At 47.1% G+C, this 14,844-nt stretch overlaps 1 long non-coding RNA gene across 1 annotated transcript in view; it reads right to left on the reverse strand.

Moving 5' to 3' along the window:
* Window positions 1–7,483: 7,483 nt before the first annotated feature.
* LOC138102686 (uncharacterized) overlaps window positions 7,484–14,844 on the reverse strand; it is a 47,667-nt gene continuing 40,306 nt past the window's right edge. Inside the window, exon 2 of the long non-coding RNA XR_011147477.1 lies at window positions 7,484–10,379. This is a non-coding gene — a long non-coding RNA (uncharacterized lncRNA). The remainder of the gene's footprint in view (window positions 10,380–14,844) is intronic.

The raw sequence follows: 14,844 nt of genomic DNA on the forward strand, positions 1-14,844 counted from the left end.
TATCATTTTCCCCGGAAACCCAGTCAACGGGGCCCCCCTCGGACATTCCTCCGTCACTCATCACCGAAATAGGCGAGCCAGCCCTGCTGTTACAGTCAAGGTCTGTCAGCAGGATAAATAACGAGCGCCAGGTTTTGTATAATTCTAACGCTGCTGAGTCCCCAGTCGGGAGCTCCTGTCGGACAGCGCATCCGAGTTCCTGCCATAAGGCAAGGTCCAGGGCACTATCTCTGTCCATGGAAATCCCTTTTGAAGTATCCCAGTCTAATAATTCCCGAACTGAGTTTTCAGGAATGGAGGTGCGCAATATGCTAAACACACCTCTCCAGACCAGCATCGCAGCTTCGGTTTGTGAGCCGCTGTTTGCCATTTCTCAGTTCTGTCGGACCTCCCAGTCCCGGGGGGGCAAAAGGGAACAGCGTACCTCTAGAGGAATTCGGCTTGGCTCGCAGCAACAGGACACATCAGAGAGTGCAGATCACGTCGGGCAGCACCAAATATTACCGCAGGCCTGGTTCCTACGGTATATCACCGTGTCCCGCAGCCATAGGGAGGAGGAGGAGGAGAAGATCCAGCAGGCAGGAGTTGTGCAGCAAGATTGATTTATTTAATTATTTTACAAACTCTTTTATAGACTTTTTTCTTCTTAGTCTAATTGGACAAAGGACCACCCACCCCTTGGGGGTGATTGGCTAAAATCCTAAAATATCCATTGTCAAAATATTTTTCTACTATACCATAAACAAGACTTCTCAAGGTTGCAGGTGGCTTGGTTGTTTACATTCCCTGCCACCTCTTCTGTGAGAGAGAAAAGTCTCTCACGGACTTAGAAAATAACAAGAAAATCCTCACTAGCAGCATTTTTGTATCTACACTGGGTAGTCATTTCTCTTTAATTATGGGGAAAAGTGCAACCAAATCTCAAAGACTCCATAAAGACTCTCTGTTGCGCATTACCAGGGAGCAAGGATTTAAAGTAATACCTCAGAAACTTATATCCTTAATCATTTGGATTTGACAAAACTGCCCCTGCTACCTGTCTGATGGTTCTTATGAACTTACTGGGAAAAAGGCAGGGAATGCTTACAAACTTGTCAGGTTACTAACCATGACATTCACCCCGATTATATTGTGACTTGGCGTGTCATCTATTCTGCCTTACAACAATTTAAAGACATGGACCATGTCCCCTCGGGCACACCACTATCCTCTCCTTCTGAGGAGGATGATCCGGAACGCCAAGATCCGTTTGATCCGGGGCCAGTTGATCCTGACTAAGAACCAGATTTATACCCTCCTCTGACCCCAGTACATGTTATGGCAGCCACAGCTCATAGCGTGGAAGAAATATTACAGACAGCAGGCCGAAAGGCAGCTGCATCCATTTTACCCACTTGTCCTCCTCCCAATGCCACGTCTCACTCTTCTAATGATTATGAGGACATGTCACCCACTGAACCCGAGCCAGAAAGGTTTATACATAGCTGTGAGCATTACAAGAGGGAGATATTGAATTTTTACAAGCTTTGCCTGTAATATATGGCAATCAAAACCCACATCATGAACAGTTGTCCTCTGAAATGGTTAAAGAACTAAGGAATTAGGTGAAGGAAAATGGCTTGCATTCCTCCTTTACTGTGAATTTAATAGATGCTATAGCTGAATCGCATATCATTTTACCCATGGACTGCAAATCTCTTTTTAAAACAGTTTAAATGGGGGGGCAGTACTCTGTGTGGTGGACGGAATTTGTAGATTTGGCTCAAACCCAGGCATTAAATAATGGTAATCAAAATCTGCCACTTAATATCACGGCACCCCAGCTCTCAGGGACCAGCATGTATGCCACTGCCCGTGCCCAGCTGCAATTACAACCCCAAGCCTGGGACCAAACAACAGCTATTGCGTTGCATGCTCTAAGAAAAGTACCTGATACAAAAAACCTAGAGCCAGGATTTGCGGCCATTCGTCAAGGTGCCCAGGAACCATATATCACCTTTATCGACCGACTGCAACAGGCAGTCAGATGGCAAATTGAAATGCAAGTGGCAGCTGATGCTGTTTTAAAATCCCTCGCTTATCAGAATGCTAATAATGACTGTAAAAAAGCCTTAGACCTGATACACAACCATGCCGATGTTGAACTTGCTGATTACATCAAAGCATGTGCTAATATTGGCTCAGAACAATATAAAGCAGAACTAATTGCTACCGCAGTCGCCCAGCAATTGCAAGCAGCTAAAGCAACTGTTAAGTCCTTTGCATGCGGAGATGAGGGGCATATTTGGAAACAATGCCCAAAGGGCCAGAAAACCAGTAAAAAGCCAAATAAACCCTGTCCTTGCTGCAAAAAAGGTTTTCATTGGAGTAATCAATGCCACTCTAAGTAACGACAAGGATGGCAACGCACTCCAAAAGCAGGGAAACTTGATCAGGGGCACACAGGTCAGTGCCCCTCAACCCAACGAGGCCCAATTCAGCCAACCCCCAATGCAAACTCAGGTCTGGCAAGGGGCACCCCAGGCTCTGCCGGCCTGGATATGGCCATCAGCTCTACAACCATCTTAAAAGATGCTTCTGTTCATCTATTACCCACTGCTGTTTTTGGTCCACTACCATTTCAAACTCATGCTTTATTATTGGGTCGTTCTTCTGCCACTTGTACTAGACTGTTTATTTTACAGGAAATTATTGATGCAGATTATAAAGGGGAAATCAAAATTATGGCTTGGACTCCTAACCCCCCCTTGCACTGTGCCTGTAGGAATGCGCTTGGCACAACTCATACTGCTGCCAGCAATTCCTGTTCCAGTGCCAATATTGCAGCAGCAATGGAACAATGGGAGCTTTGGAAGCACAGGTGTACTAGTTTGAAAGCAAACCAGTGAGAGATGCCAAGTCAGTGATACCTTAAGAGGCCTCCTAGACACAGAGACTCGACAGGAGTAAAAGAATGAAATAGGTATTTATTTGAAAGGCCTTCAAAGGTACACCCTGGAAGCCACAGACTATTGCCGAAACCGACCCCAAGATGGACGACAGGTCAAGAGTTCTTCACACTTTTATAGGTTTGGTTCATTTGCATATCAGGGTTAATTCTCCAATTAAAGCTTCAGTTCAATGATGTAATTTACCCTCTGCTTGCCCACCTTAGAAGCTCTTTGGATTATACTTTTTGGGCCTAGGACAGTCTGGGTGACCTTGGAGTGCAGGCCTGGAGAGGCTTTTGTTATGTCTACCCAGCCTGAGAGAACAGAAACCAACAGGCCACAAGAAACTTCAGAGTTACATTCTAAGCAGTACAGGATTTGAAAAACACAAAGGTCAAGATCTAAGGCATCATCAGAATTACAATTTAATAGGAAAATTAAAATAAATGATATAGTACAGAAACACTGACACAGTCAGAGCACAACCTGACACCCTGTGGGTCAGGGTGGTGGTAGCAGTCCAATTAAATGGTGGCTGCAATCCTGCTGAAGTGATAGATGTGATTCTGTTGAAGCAGTGATCCTGTAGAAGGGTCTGGTCTTCCTCTGAAGGTTCAGTGGTGGTTATGCAACTCTTGTCCTCTGGGAATCCAGTAGGTAAGGGCTGAGTGTGGTGTTCCAAACCTCAGATTATATCCAGGTAGGAATGCTTGGATTCTCCCCCCAGGCGAAGCATTTCAGAATGGGATGATGCAAATTTATGAGTCATGCAGTAAGGCCTTGATGGCCCATTAACAGAAGACATCCCCCAGAGGGAGTTATCAGGGATGCACCATGGAAGAGATAGAGAACACTGCCCCATCTGGTTTTAACAGCTTATGAAGATGGTGATAGAATACATACTTTTGGTTACATCTTACATTGTAACCTAAGACAACAGATGTTCCTCAGATCTTATGGTCCAAAGTAATTGGAACATCACAGCCATTACTCACCTGCCAAATAGACTCTAAGTCTTTTACAGGATTGGTTGATACTGGAGCTGATGTATCCATCATAGCTCAGAAGGAGTGGCCTTCTGATTGGCCCTTGGCACCCTCTACGGTGATTGTTGCTGGAGTCAGTGGACAACAGATATTGTGGCAATCAGCCAAAGAACTACACATTGTTGGATCAGAAGGCAAGACTGCCATCTTGCGACTATATGTACTCCTGATCCTGGGCACTTTGTGGGGGTGAGATCTACTGACTCAATGGGGCTTGATCATTTCAACACATTTTTTATAGGGGCTGTGGATGCTAAAAAGCAGGAGCAGAGGAATTTTCCAGCTGCCTTTGCATTTTGTGAAGGTTTTATTTCTCATACGGCTAGCTGAGGAACAGCTGCTGATGGTTTGGTAAACTAACTCTCTATCTTGCACCTGCACAATTTTGTTATGGTTCACTAGAGAAAATATTTTGAATGGGTGTTAGAGAACCTCATCCAATCCCTCTAGGGGGTGGCTGGTCAAGCAACCAATCATATCATGCTGTCTTACGTACAAAGATATATAACCTAGCTTGTATTTAATAAAATAATTCCTTTTCTCGTTGGATTTGGAGTGTGTTGTTTCTTGTCAGTTCTCGGTAAAACAGCGACATCTGGTGACCCGCGATGTGTACTACAACCACAACCGAACTTAAAGAGATGAACTGAGCGCTGCAGCGCTTAGAAGGCACGCAAAAACCCTCCCCCGCCCCGGGGTACGGGGAAGGGACTTTAAAACTGAAAAGATGGAGCATAAAGATTTAATGGACAGCACGGTCCTTGCTGCCTGGAAAGCTGTTTTAGATGCACATAATGCTGAAATTTCGGATCAGAATATATGCAAGGTCTTGAGCTGGGCAGCAGAGCATGGTTTCTCGGCAGAACCTGATGTCATGTTTAGCTTGGAAACTTGGAGACGGGATAAATTACTTTATGAGTTCACATACGGAGATTTTGAGGTGTCTGAACTGGTTCGCACTTGGCGCTTCTTATTTGATGCCTTGAAAGTTTTTTATGTGAAACACGGCGAAAAGGGACAGCCCATGTTGGGGGTTTCTGATGGGGAAACAGTTTCTGAAGGGTTAGACACTCAGAGCAGTGTGGGTACTAAGTCTACGGTCCCGTCCCTGGAGCCATTGCCAGCCCCATTGCCAGGGCAGTCGCCCGCGCCATCCCCGGTACCACGGCCGGAAGCTAAGGTGGCTTGCACAGCTCCGGTAGCGGCGAAGCTGGATAAAACCACGGAGAAAAGAGTGGAGGCGGCACAGGGGTCGTGTCTTTCGCCCCAGAACTATGTTCTGCCTATATATCCATCTCCGCGTGACTTTGTGATGCCGAAATACCCCTCGCCTGTCAAACAGTTAGCAGAATTAACCGAGAAATGCAAAAAATTTGAGCATTCCCCACCTTTCGCTCCGGGGGCTGTTCCTCCCTCTTCCGCAGCGCAGACGATCGCACAGCCGCCTATTTCAGCTGCTGTAGGGGGATCTGTAATACCTACAGCTCCACCGCTGCCGCAGCCAGGCACAGCGCCCGAGATTCCGCCTCAGGCGGTGGCGGGAGGCACGCCAGCTGTTGCTGCCTGCTCGGAGCTGCCCTTACCCCTCCCTGGTCAAACAAGCCAGGACTTGTCCCTGCCATGTGCTCTGAACTCCTTTGTTCCAAGCGCGGGCAAAAATTGAAAGAAACTCAAATGCTGGAGCAGTGTCTGATTGGCCAGTCACCCCGGGTCTGCCCCTAGCTCTCCCTTTTCCATTCTCCTGAATAAAAGAGGGACCTCAGAGCGGGCCCGCTCTCTTTAGCTTGCATCCCTTCTGCGAACGCTATCTGTGTGTCTGTCTCTGTTTGAAAGCTTCTAATTGCAGGAATTAGGCAAACTGAAGGCTATATTTCTCCCTCTTTGCTTCTACTCGTGGTATTAGCTTTGCAGCTACCATTTGCCGCTTTCAGAGCTACTGAAATGCTAGATTGCCCGTGCTACCTCTCTAGGCTGCTCGAGGCTTTCTAAGGCATTAAACTACGAGCACTAGCTGGTTAAAAGCTCTGAGTATTCCACAGCCGGCGACCGCCGCGCATTCAGCTCCAGCATGGCCATTTTTTCCCCTGCTGCCAGCCCAGGCGGCGCCGCCCAGCATGCCTGCAACGTCTCTGCCACAGCCACTTTTAACAACCACGACAGCGGCGTGGCTGCCCGGCAATGTGGCTTATGGGTTATATTCCATAAGTACGCCCGTGGATATTCTGCGCATGCGCCTGGGATGCCCTATCACACTGCGCAGGTGTTAGTGGTGCCCGGCCTTTCTGAGCAGGTGCCGTTACCCAGGCAACTCCCTGCGCAGGCGCAGATGGGGCAGCTGCTGATGGCTGAACTTACCGCGGCTATACAAAACATGTCGCGACAGCTGGCAGCGCTGACGGATATGTTGCGGGAGGCAGTTACTGCCCGGCCTGTGCCAGGGCGATCCGAGCTGGCTACACAAACCGGCGCAGCCACCACAGCCCCGGTGGCAAACACAGAGGTGGTGAACACGGAAGTGCCGAAACCGTAAGTGACAAACACCGAAGTAGCGGTGGCTCCGGCGGCGGTGCCGCCTGAAAAGACACCGGTACCACTGCAAACAACATCTCAAGCTGCAGGGCCACAACTAGCCACGCCGTTACGGTTCATGCAATCGTCTACGCCGTCCGCTGGCCCGGCGCCTGTGGCTGGAAGCAGGCAATTAGGAACGCAGCTGTCACAAAGCCGTCCTTGGACACTTCCGGACTGTAAGGTAACTGTCAGGCCAAGAAATCCGAAGCACTTTTGGGAGGCGGTAAAGCTGCGAGCCCTGGAGGAGGGAGATTGGGATTTAATAGAGAAAGTAGGTATGCCTGGAGAAACCGAGGTGGTAGAGCTGGTACCTCAGGAAGGACCTGCGCAGCTTGCTGCAGCACCCCAAGAAGGTGCAATGGCAAAACAAGACGATAGTGCACCTTCAGAAGGGGTCATTCAGGCATTTCCTGTACAGAAAGCTGTCCCAAACTCAGGACAGCCTGAAAAACATTATATCATTGCTTGGAAAGTAGTCAAGGACCTGTAAGCCAAAGTAGCACAACATGGGCTTGCTTCTCCTGAAGTCATGCAGGTTCTTAGAGTGCTGAATACTGAGCTGCTTTCTCTGTTTGACATTAAGCATTTAGCTCAGGTGTTATTTCAACCTGTGCAATATACAGTTTTTGAGAATCACTGGAGAAGGCTGGCTGGCAAGGCTGCAGCTCAGAATATGCTGTTGCCTCCAAATCACCCCAGAGTGGGAGTTGGAGTGGATGCTCTTATGGGACTTGGTATCTTTTCTAATCTTGATCTCCAAACTAGATGGGATCCTCTGGTCCTTGAACAAGCTCAAAGTATTGGCATGGGAGCTTTATTAAAAGGCATAGACATGGCTGCTCCTAAAACACGATATGTGAATGCTGGAAGCCGCGCGGGATGGGGAGCCCAGATCCCCGGCGGGGGGAGGGAGAAAGAGAATCCAAACCAATATGGTTGATAAATGAACTCCGTTTTATTAGCAGTCTAAAGGCACTTATATAGTATACCAGCTTGTTAGCTCCTAAGTGGCTTAAAGCTTATCAAGACACATTTCTATTTCTACATAATTGGACCTACATTGGCAAGTTTCCAGTCTTGTTATGATCAAAAGAATTTTGTGCTCACCTCCTTTGTATCACTCCTGGATAGCACAGCTGCAAGTTTTTCACTCCCTATCTGTTTTCTCAGGCTCTTTGTTTCCTTCACACAGGGACTTTCCCATGGAAAATGTCTCTCACAACACAAGCCTAAAAACTTCCAGGCCTATTGCTTGCACAGTTCTTTTATTGATCCCAATAATTCTATTCCCCAACAAATTCCCCGTTTTTCTTTTGTGCAAGCAATACTTGATGGGTCACAGATGTAGTGACTTTGTATATTATCTACTGCAAGCATCGGGAGGCAAGGTGAACACACTGTTATTAACAGTATTGCTAGTTCTACAGTAATCAAATGCTACACAAATAAAACTAGTTATAATTTTAAACCTAATAACTTTAATTATCCCTCTAAGTTGAGACCGTCTTCTTTTTTTTTTTTTCTATAATTATGTAGTTAATTGATGTAACTCACTTATCCATTAGTGAAGTGGGAAAAATGGTTAGAAAGACTTAAACAGCACAAACCTTGGAACCTTTCACAGCTGTGGCTGTGGGCTAATAGCAGAAGATCAATGGCTACTTAACTTTATAATATTACATGTCTAACACTAATAACACACACACAACTTATTAAGCACTTGCAAGGCTATACTAAAATTAATGGCTACTTAACTTTAACATCACTTAAACTCTACAAAACTTAAACTTAGCAGAACTTAAAATTAACTTCACTTAAACTTAACAACACTTAAACTTAACATGAATTAACCTTAACATTACTTAAACTTTACACAACTTAACCTTATCACTTAAATTTTACAGAACTTAAACTTAACAGAACTTAAAATTAAGTTCATTTAAACTTAACAACACTTAAACTTAACAACACTTAAACTTAACAGAACTTAACCTTAACAGACATTAACCTTAACATCATGTAAACTTAATAGAACTTAGATGTAGCAAAACTTAAACATAACATCTTCCAGCAAGCAAGTTTAAGCAAAATAGCATAACTAATTGCTAAATTGACTACTTTCACTTGATCTAAATTGGCAGGCAGCTAATTGAAAAATGCCTGATAATACTCTTATTTCAAGGCAGATGAAAAACAATTTTTCACTTTACTTCTGTGTTTGGTGTTATACTCAAAAACTTTTTGCAATATACCCAAAAATTTATGCAATTATTTTTCTTAGTTTTGTCTTTGGAAAGGGTTCCCCAACACCCACCACAAGTCACTAGCAACCACCTAGGGCAGCTGTTACATTCACCCCAGAGTCTCACTATTTCTCCTGCTATGGAGAGTGGTGGATCTGGCAAGTCCTCAGCTCCTTCACTCAGCCACGTCTTAGCCTCTCTCAAGGCTCCTCGGGACAGGTCTCAAAGTCCCAGCTGTTGAAGCAGTGGCATCACTTTCCTCAGGAGCTGATGCTGACTGTGCCGTCTTGTTTCGGGGTCCTGTAGCATAGCATCACTTTGCTGGGCACCTCTCTGGTCAGTGATGTAGCGATGACTTGTCCCTGTTGTTGCAGGACATTCTGCAGTGTTGTAGTCCACGTTCGTTCCCAGAGCAGGAACTGTGAAGGGGTTAACAACAATTGTAGGATGCTGATGTAATACTTTTGAACACAGGACATCTGCTGTAAAGACAGACTGTAAAATGCTTAGTATAGATAAGTTAGTAAGCTTTTTGATAACTTTTTGTATCATTTGTTGGTACTTCTCTTTCTTTTGGGGCTGTTTTCAGGTTGCCCCGGCCGGCTTTGGCTCTGCCGCTTTCGGCAGGAAGGCAGGACTGCCTGTGTCTCTTTGGCCTGCCTGTGCCCTGCCCCCTGGATCTGGTGTCTGTGCTTCCGCGTTCGCAGCCATTACTCTTCCAGTCGTTGGAGAGTTAACATCCGGCTCTGCCGGGTTTAGTAGCTCCCGCAATGAGCGAACACGTGCTGCCGTGGTTTTAATGGGTTTTCTCACGGCCAGCCCGAAGGACCGCGCTACCCCAGACTCCGCCGTGGTCTCTGGCCGCAGCTCTGTAAGTCCCGCATCTGTTACTTTCCCGGAGCTGCTACAGCCCGTGCTGCCGCTCTCTACAGTCTCTATGGCAACCGCGGCAACTGTCTTTTCTGTTTTTACTTCTGCGAGAGTACTAATTACTGCTCTCCAGGTGAATTTGGGAGCTCTTGTTTCTGTAGCTTTCATTTTAAACGATCTTGGAATAACTAGTTCCTTATAAAGGTTTATCTCCTTAATTCCCTGCTTTTCTAAAAAGCGTAAAAATAAACCAAAGGCCACCTAAGTTTCAAATAACCGCGTCTTAACCGCCAACCCGCGTCTCAGCGCGAACCACAACCGCGGATAAACCGTGAACTCGCGTCTCAGTGCGAACCGTAACTGCGTAAAAACCACTAACTACCCTGTCATAAACCGCATCTTTGCGCGCCTCTACTATCAGGGTCCTGCAGCATTCAGGTGAGCCTTTATCAGCCAAACGGCGAACCCCCGATGTCAGGGTGGTCCAGGCTGGGGGTCGGGCAAGCCGCCGACCCTCCACGCCCGCCGGCGCTGCCCCGGCACCACAGTAGGCTCCCACCGGGTCAAAAGGAACAAAATACCGGTCCCAGTCCAAATTCCGAGCTCCGTGTTCGAGTCCCGTACTCCGTGTTCCAAGTTCCGAGTTCGGTGTTCCAAGTTCGGTGTTCCACGTTCGGGCGCCAGATGTTGGAAGCCGCGCGGGACGGGGAGCCCGGATCCTCGGCGGGGGGAGGGAGAAAGAGAATCCAAACCAATATGGTTGATAAATGAACTCCGTTTTATTAGCAGTCTAAAGGCACTTATATAGTATACCAGCTTGTTAGCTCCTAAGTGGCTTAAAGCTTATCAAGACACATTTCTATTTCTACATAATTGGACCTACATTGGCAAGTTTCCACAGTCTTGTTATGATCAAAAGAATTTTGTGCTCACCTCCTTTGTATCACTCCTGGATAGCACAGCTGCAAGTTTTTCACTCCCTATCTGTTTTCTCAGGCTCTTTGTTTCCTTCACACAGGGACTTTCCCATGGAAAATGTCTCTCACAACACAAGCCTAAAAACTTCCAGGCCTATTGCTTGCACAGTTCTTTTATTGATCCCAATAATTCTATTCCCCAACGTGAAAATTTCTCAGGGGCAGAAAGAGCATTTCTTATCTTTCGTGGAAAAGATTGCTGCAGCCCTTGAGAAGCAGGCTGAAGATGAGACCTTGAGGCAGATGTTGTGCAGGCAACTAGCCAGAGATAATGCCAATGATGATGAAGAAGGATTATTGATGCTTTACCAGGGGAGCCATCATTAACAGCCATGGTTGAAGCCTGCTCTAAGGTGGGATGTGTAGATCATAAGTCTGCTCTGGCTGCAGTCCTACGGCCTATTCAATCAAATTCTGATCGTGGACAAAAGAGGCCTAGAGCTGAGAGCAAACAGAACCAGATTAACAAAAAGCAGAGAAATAAGGAGAACAGGGGTGTTACAGTGGGGATACTGCAACACGATGTATCAAACAAGGAGGGCCATGGAAAAGAAATATATATGGACCGATTCTTGATAGATGTTTCAGAGATGTTTATTTCTCCAGCTGCATGGCCAGAGGTTTGCCGAGGAACTGCCACAGTCACGGGACCAGAGGGTCCTTGCCCGCGCAGGGGAACACAAACCAACCAATGGAGAATGAGGCTGACCAGGGGCTAGGGAAACCCCGTGCCTCCCCCCCAGGGCCCCTCTCCCAGGGGTACATGTCAGGGGGGAGGGACCCCGACACAGGGGAGCTGCTCAATGCAGGAGATGGGGTAGGCCAGGTCATTGTGCAGAATACTGTGGATCTATGTACCATGCTAATGGTCGACTTCTGATACGCTTGGGAAACTTGAACAGAAGTGCACAGGGGAATTGCGCTAAGACAGAAATGTTTCCCCAGGGCATGGCTTCGCCAACCCAGGCTGTCATAGGTTAGCAAGCATAGTCCCGGAAGGGATGTCCTTGCTAAGGGGTGCTTACAGTTTCCTCTGGGACCTGATAGAACCTATCAGTGGCCAGTTTGAATATGGACAATTCTTTAAGCCACTTAAAGTTGTGGCCGCCTCTGTGATCCACACTTAAGAATAGACAAACTCCCCCCCCCCCAAGCTCTCTCTCGTTTCCGGTGCTGGGACAGGTGGCTGCGGGCCCCGTGTGGGGGCCGGCGGGCCCGGCCAGGCCCTGCTCGGGCCAGGCCGGGCCGGGCCACGGCCATCCTGGAGTCTGTGGACCTGTTCCAGCCATGGAACCCCCCCCCCCCCACTGCCTTGCCGTGGGCAGCCGGAGCGGCCTGGCTCTCCCCCTCTCCACTGCGATAAGAAAGATTCAACATTCCAGCTGCAAAGCTGCAAGGCCGAGGTGAGATTAAACCTTTTATTGCTGTGAAGAGCTGAAAACCTGAGGGAAGAGAAAGAGGAGATGCTTAAAGCTGAAATTCTGTTGTGAAGCTATGATATATCAGAGTATCCCTTTGTAATTTCATGAAGATATGGGGGGTGGAGTGTTCAACTCATGGGCAAAAGCACCTGCACTGAGATAGGCAGATGCTGACGCAGCTGTAATTTCATGAGAAGTTTGGACAGGGAGAGATGAACCAGATGAGGACTTTTGCTCCAAATGGGAAAGGAGAAAACCTCAGTCCCTAGAGATGCTCCCAGAGATAGTCCTAACGATGAAGATGAGGAAGACCCTTTGCTCCCAGGGAAGGAGAAGGGCCTCTGTTTTTCTTGTTTCTGGACGGCTCAACCTTAAAATTGTACCCCAGAAAACTTCAAGAGTGGACCCTCAAAAGCAGTTGTGGGAAAAGCTGCAAGTCGGGGGAAGGGACTCACATCGCGAGCAGAGAGACTCCTCTTCCTAAATGGACTGAACAATATTTGGAAGTGGGTGGCTGTCTCGTTGTGATAATGTTTTCATAGCACGAGCAAGAAGAGACTTCTCTTTCTAAATGGACTGAACAAGGTTATTATGGAAATGGTAAACAGACTGAACATCTTAAGGGTTGTCTTTTTACATTGTCAGTGGGAGAAGGGAGGAAGGTGGGGGGAGGAGGAGAGTTCTGAAGGTATGGTATAATTTTTTTTCCTCTTTTAGGTCTGTTAATAAACGTCTTTATATTCTTTCAAGTTTGGTGCCTGCTTTGCATTTCTCCTAATTCTTATCTCACAGAAGATAAACAGTAATGAGTATTTTGGACCAAACCACTACACAGGCCTACTCAGACAGCTTAGAGCCAGCACCCAGGGATCAGCCGGGGTGGATGTGCACACCGCAGCAACAGTTGTCTTAGAATCCTGTCGTGTTTATAAGGTTCCCTTGGATACTTATTGACCCCTAGGTCAAGACTTCAGCGCATTGCTTGTGGGTAGATCTAGTGTTACCATTCAGGGGATCTTTGTACACCCAGGAGTTATTGATGCTGATTTTACAGGCCAGATTTGTGCTATGGTTTCCACACCCAACCCCCCCCGTTACTATTCCTAAAAAGATGCATATTGCTCAACTTGTGCCTTTTAAGTCATGTGTCCCCAGGACAGAACAACAAAGTCGTGGAGATGGTGATTTTGGAACTACAGGACTTCCACAGATCTTCTGGACCACAGACATCTCCAGCCAAAAGTCACAGATGACGTGTACTCTAATCCTGCCGAATGCCCATCTGCCCCAGATTCAACTCTGACGTTTGATCGACACGGGCACTGATGTGACAACCATCTCCTTCTCTGCGTGGCCTCCTGCGTGGCCTTTTACTCCTGTGGGGTCAGCTACTGCTGGGTTGGGAGGAACCACAAAGAGCTATTTAAGCGAACGACCTGTGGTGATAAAAAATGCAGAGGGGCAAGCAGCTACAGTTCAGCCCTATGTCACTGAAGCTCTGCTTAACCTCTGGGGGCAGGATGTGTTGGCAGCCTGGGGGATACGGATTGGGACAAATTTTTAATAGGAGCCACTGTGCTGAAGGGTGCAGAGTATCCTACGCTGCCTTTGTGGTGGCTAGTAAACAAACCTATATGGAACCATCAGTGGCCCCTACCAGAAGAGAAATTAGTCGCCCTTCGCCAGTTAGGTCAGGAACAATTGCAACAGGGACATCTTGAGCCTTCTACTAGTCCCTGGAACACTCCTGTTTTTGTAATTAAGAAAATATCAGGGAAATGGAGATTGTTACAGGATCTCCGAAAAATCAATGCAGTGATGGAAAGTATGAGGTCATTGCAGCCTGGTATGCCCTCACCCACCATGATTCCAATGGGGTGGGAAATCCTGATCATTGATTTGAAGGATTGCTTTTTCACTATTCCTTTACATCCTGATGACAAGCCGAAATTTGCCTTTACTGTGCCTGCAGTTAACAATGCCGAACCTGCGATGAGATATCAATGGAAGGTTCTACCTCAGGGCATGAAGAACAGCCCGACTATCTGCCAATGGTATGTCACTCAAGCTTTGTCCGGAGTTCGTGAGCAGTTTCCTGAGGCATACTGCTGCCATTACATGGATGATATCCTGGTGGCAGTGTCCACGCAGGACGAGCTGCTGAGGATACAGCCTCTGCTGCTCACTGCTCTGCATGCCTATGGATTGCAAGTGGCTCTGGAAAAAGTTCAACAGCATCCTCCTTGGAAATATTTAGGAGTCAAAATTCTGGATCAGACTATACAACACCAAGAGGTGCAATTCTCGGGTTCTATTAAGACCTTGAATGATGCTCAGAAACTGCTGGGTATCATCAATTGGTTATGTCCTTATTTAGGGCTAACCACAGCACAACTTTCCCTGCTTTTTAATATTTTAAAGGGGGACCCTGAGTTGAATTCACCTCGGAAATTGATGCCTGAAGTGCAACGAGCGCTGGAGGAGGTTCAACAGGCTATTTCTGCTTGTCAGGTTTATCGAGGGGATCCCTCCATTGATATCACTGTTTTCATTACCACTCCAGATCTTCATCCTACAGGTATCATTGGCCAATGGAATAAACAGTGGCCTGATCCTTTGCATATCCTAGAATGGGTCTTTTTGCCTCATCAGCCAAAAAAGATGGCACCCGCATTGTTTGAATTGACTGCTAGTCTGATAATCAAATGCCGCCAATGGTGTTTGCAATTAATGGCAGTGGATCCCGCAACAATTGTTCTTCCAGTACAGCAGGAACACTTTGAGTG

Source organism: Aphelocoma coerulescens, assembly GCF_041296385.1.
Source record: "Aphelocoma coerulescens isolate FSJ_1873_10779 chromosome W unlocalized genomic scaffold, UR_Acoe_1.0 ChrW_unloc_scaf_1, whole genome shotgun sequence".
In the NCBI taxonomy this organism is placed as follows: Eukaryota; Metazoa; Chordata; class Aves; order Passeriformes; family Corvidae; genus Aphelocoma; species Aphelocoma coerulescens.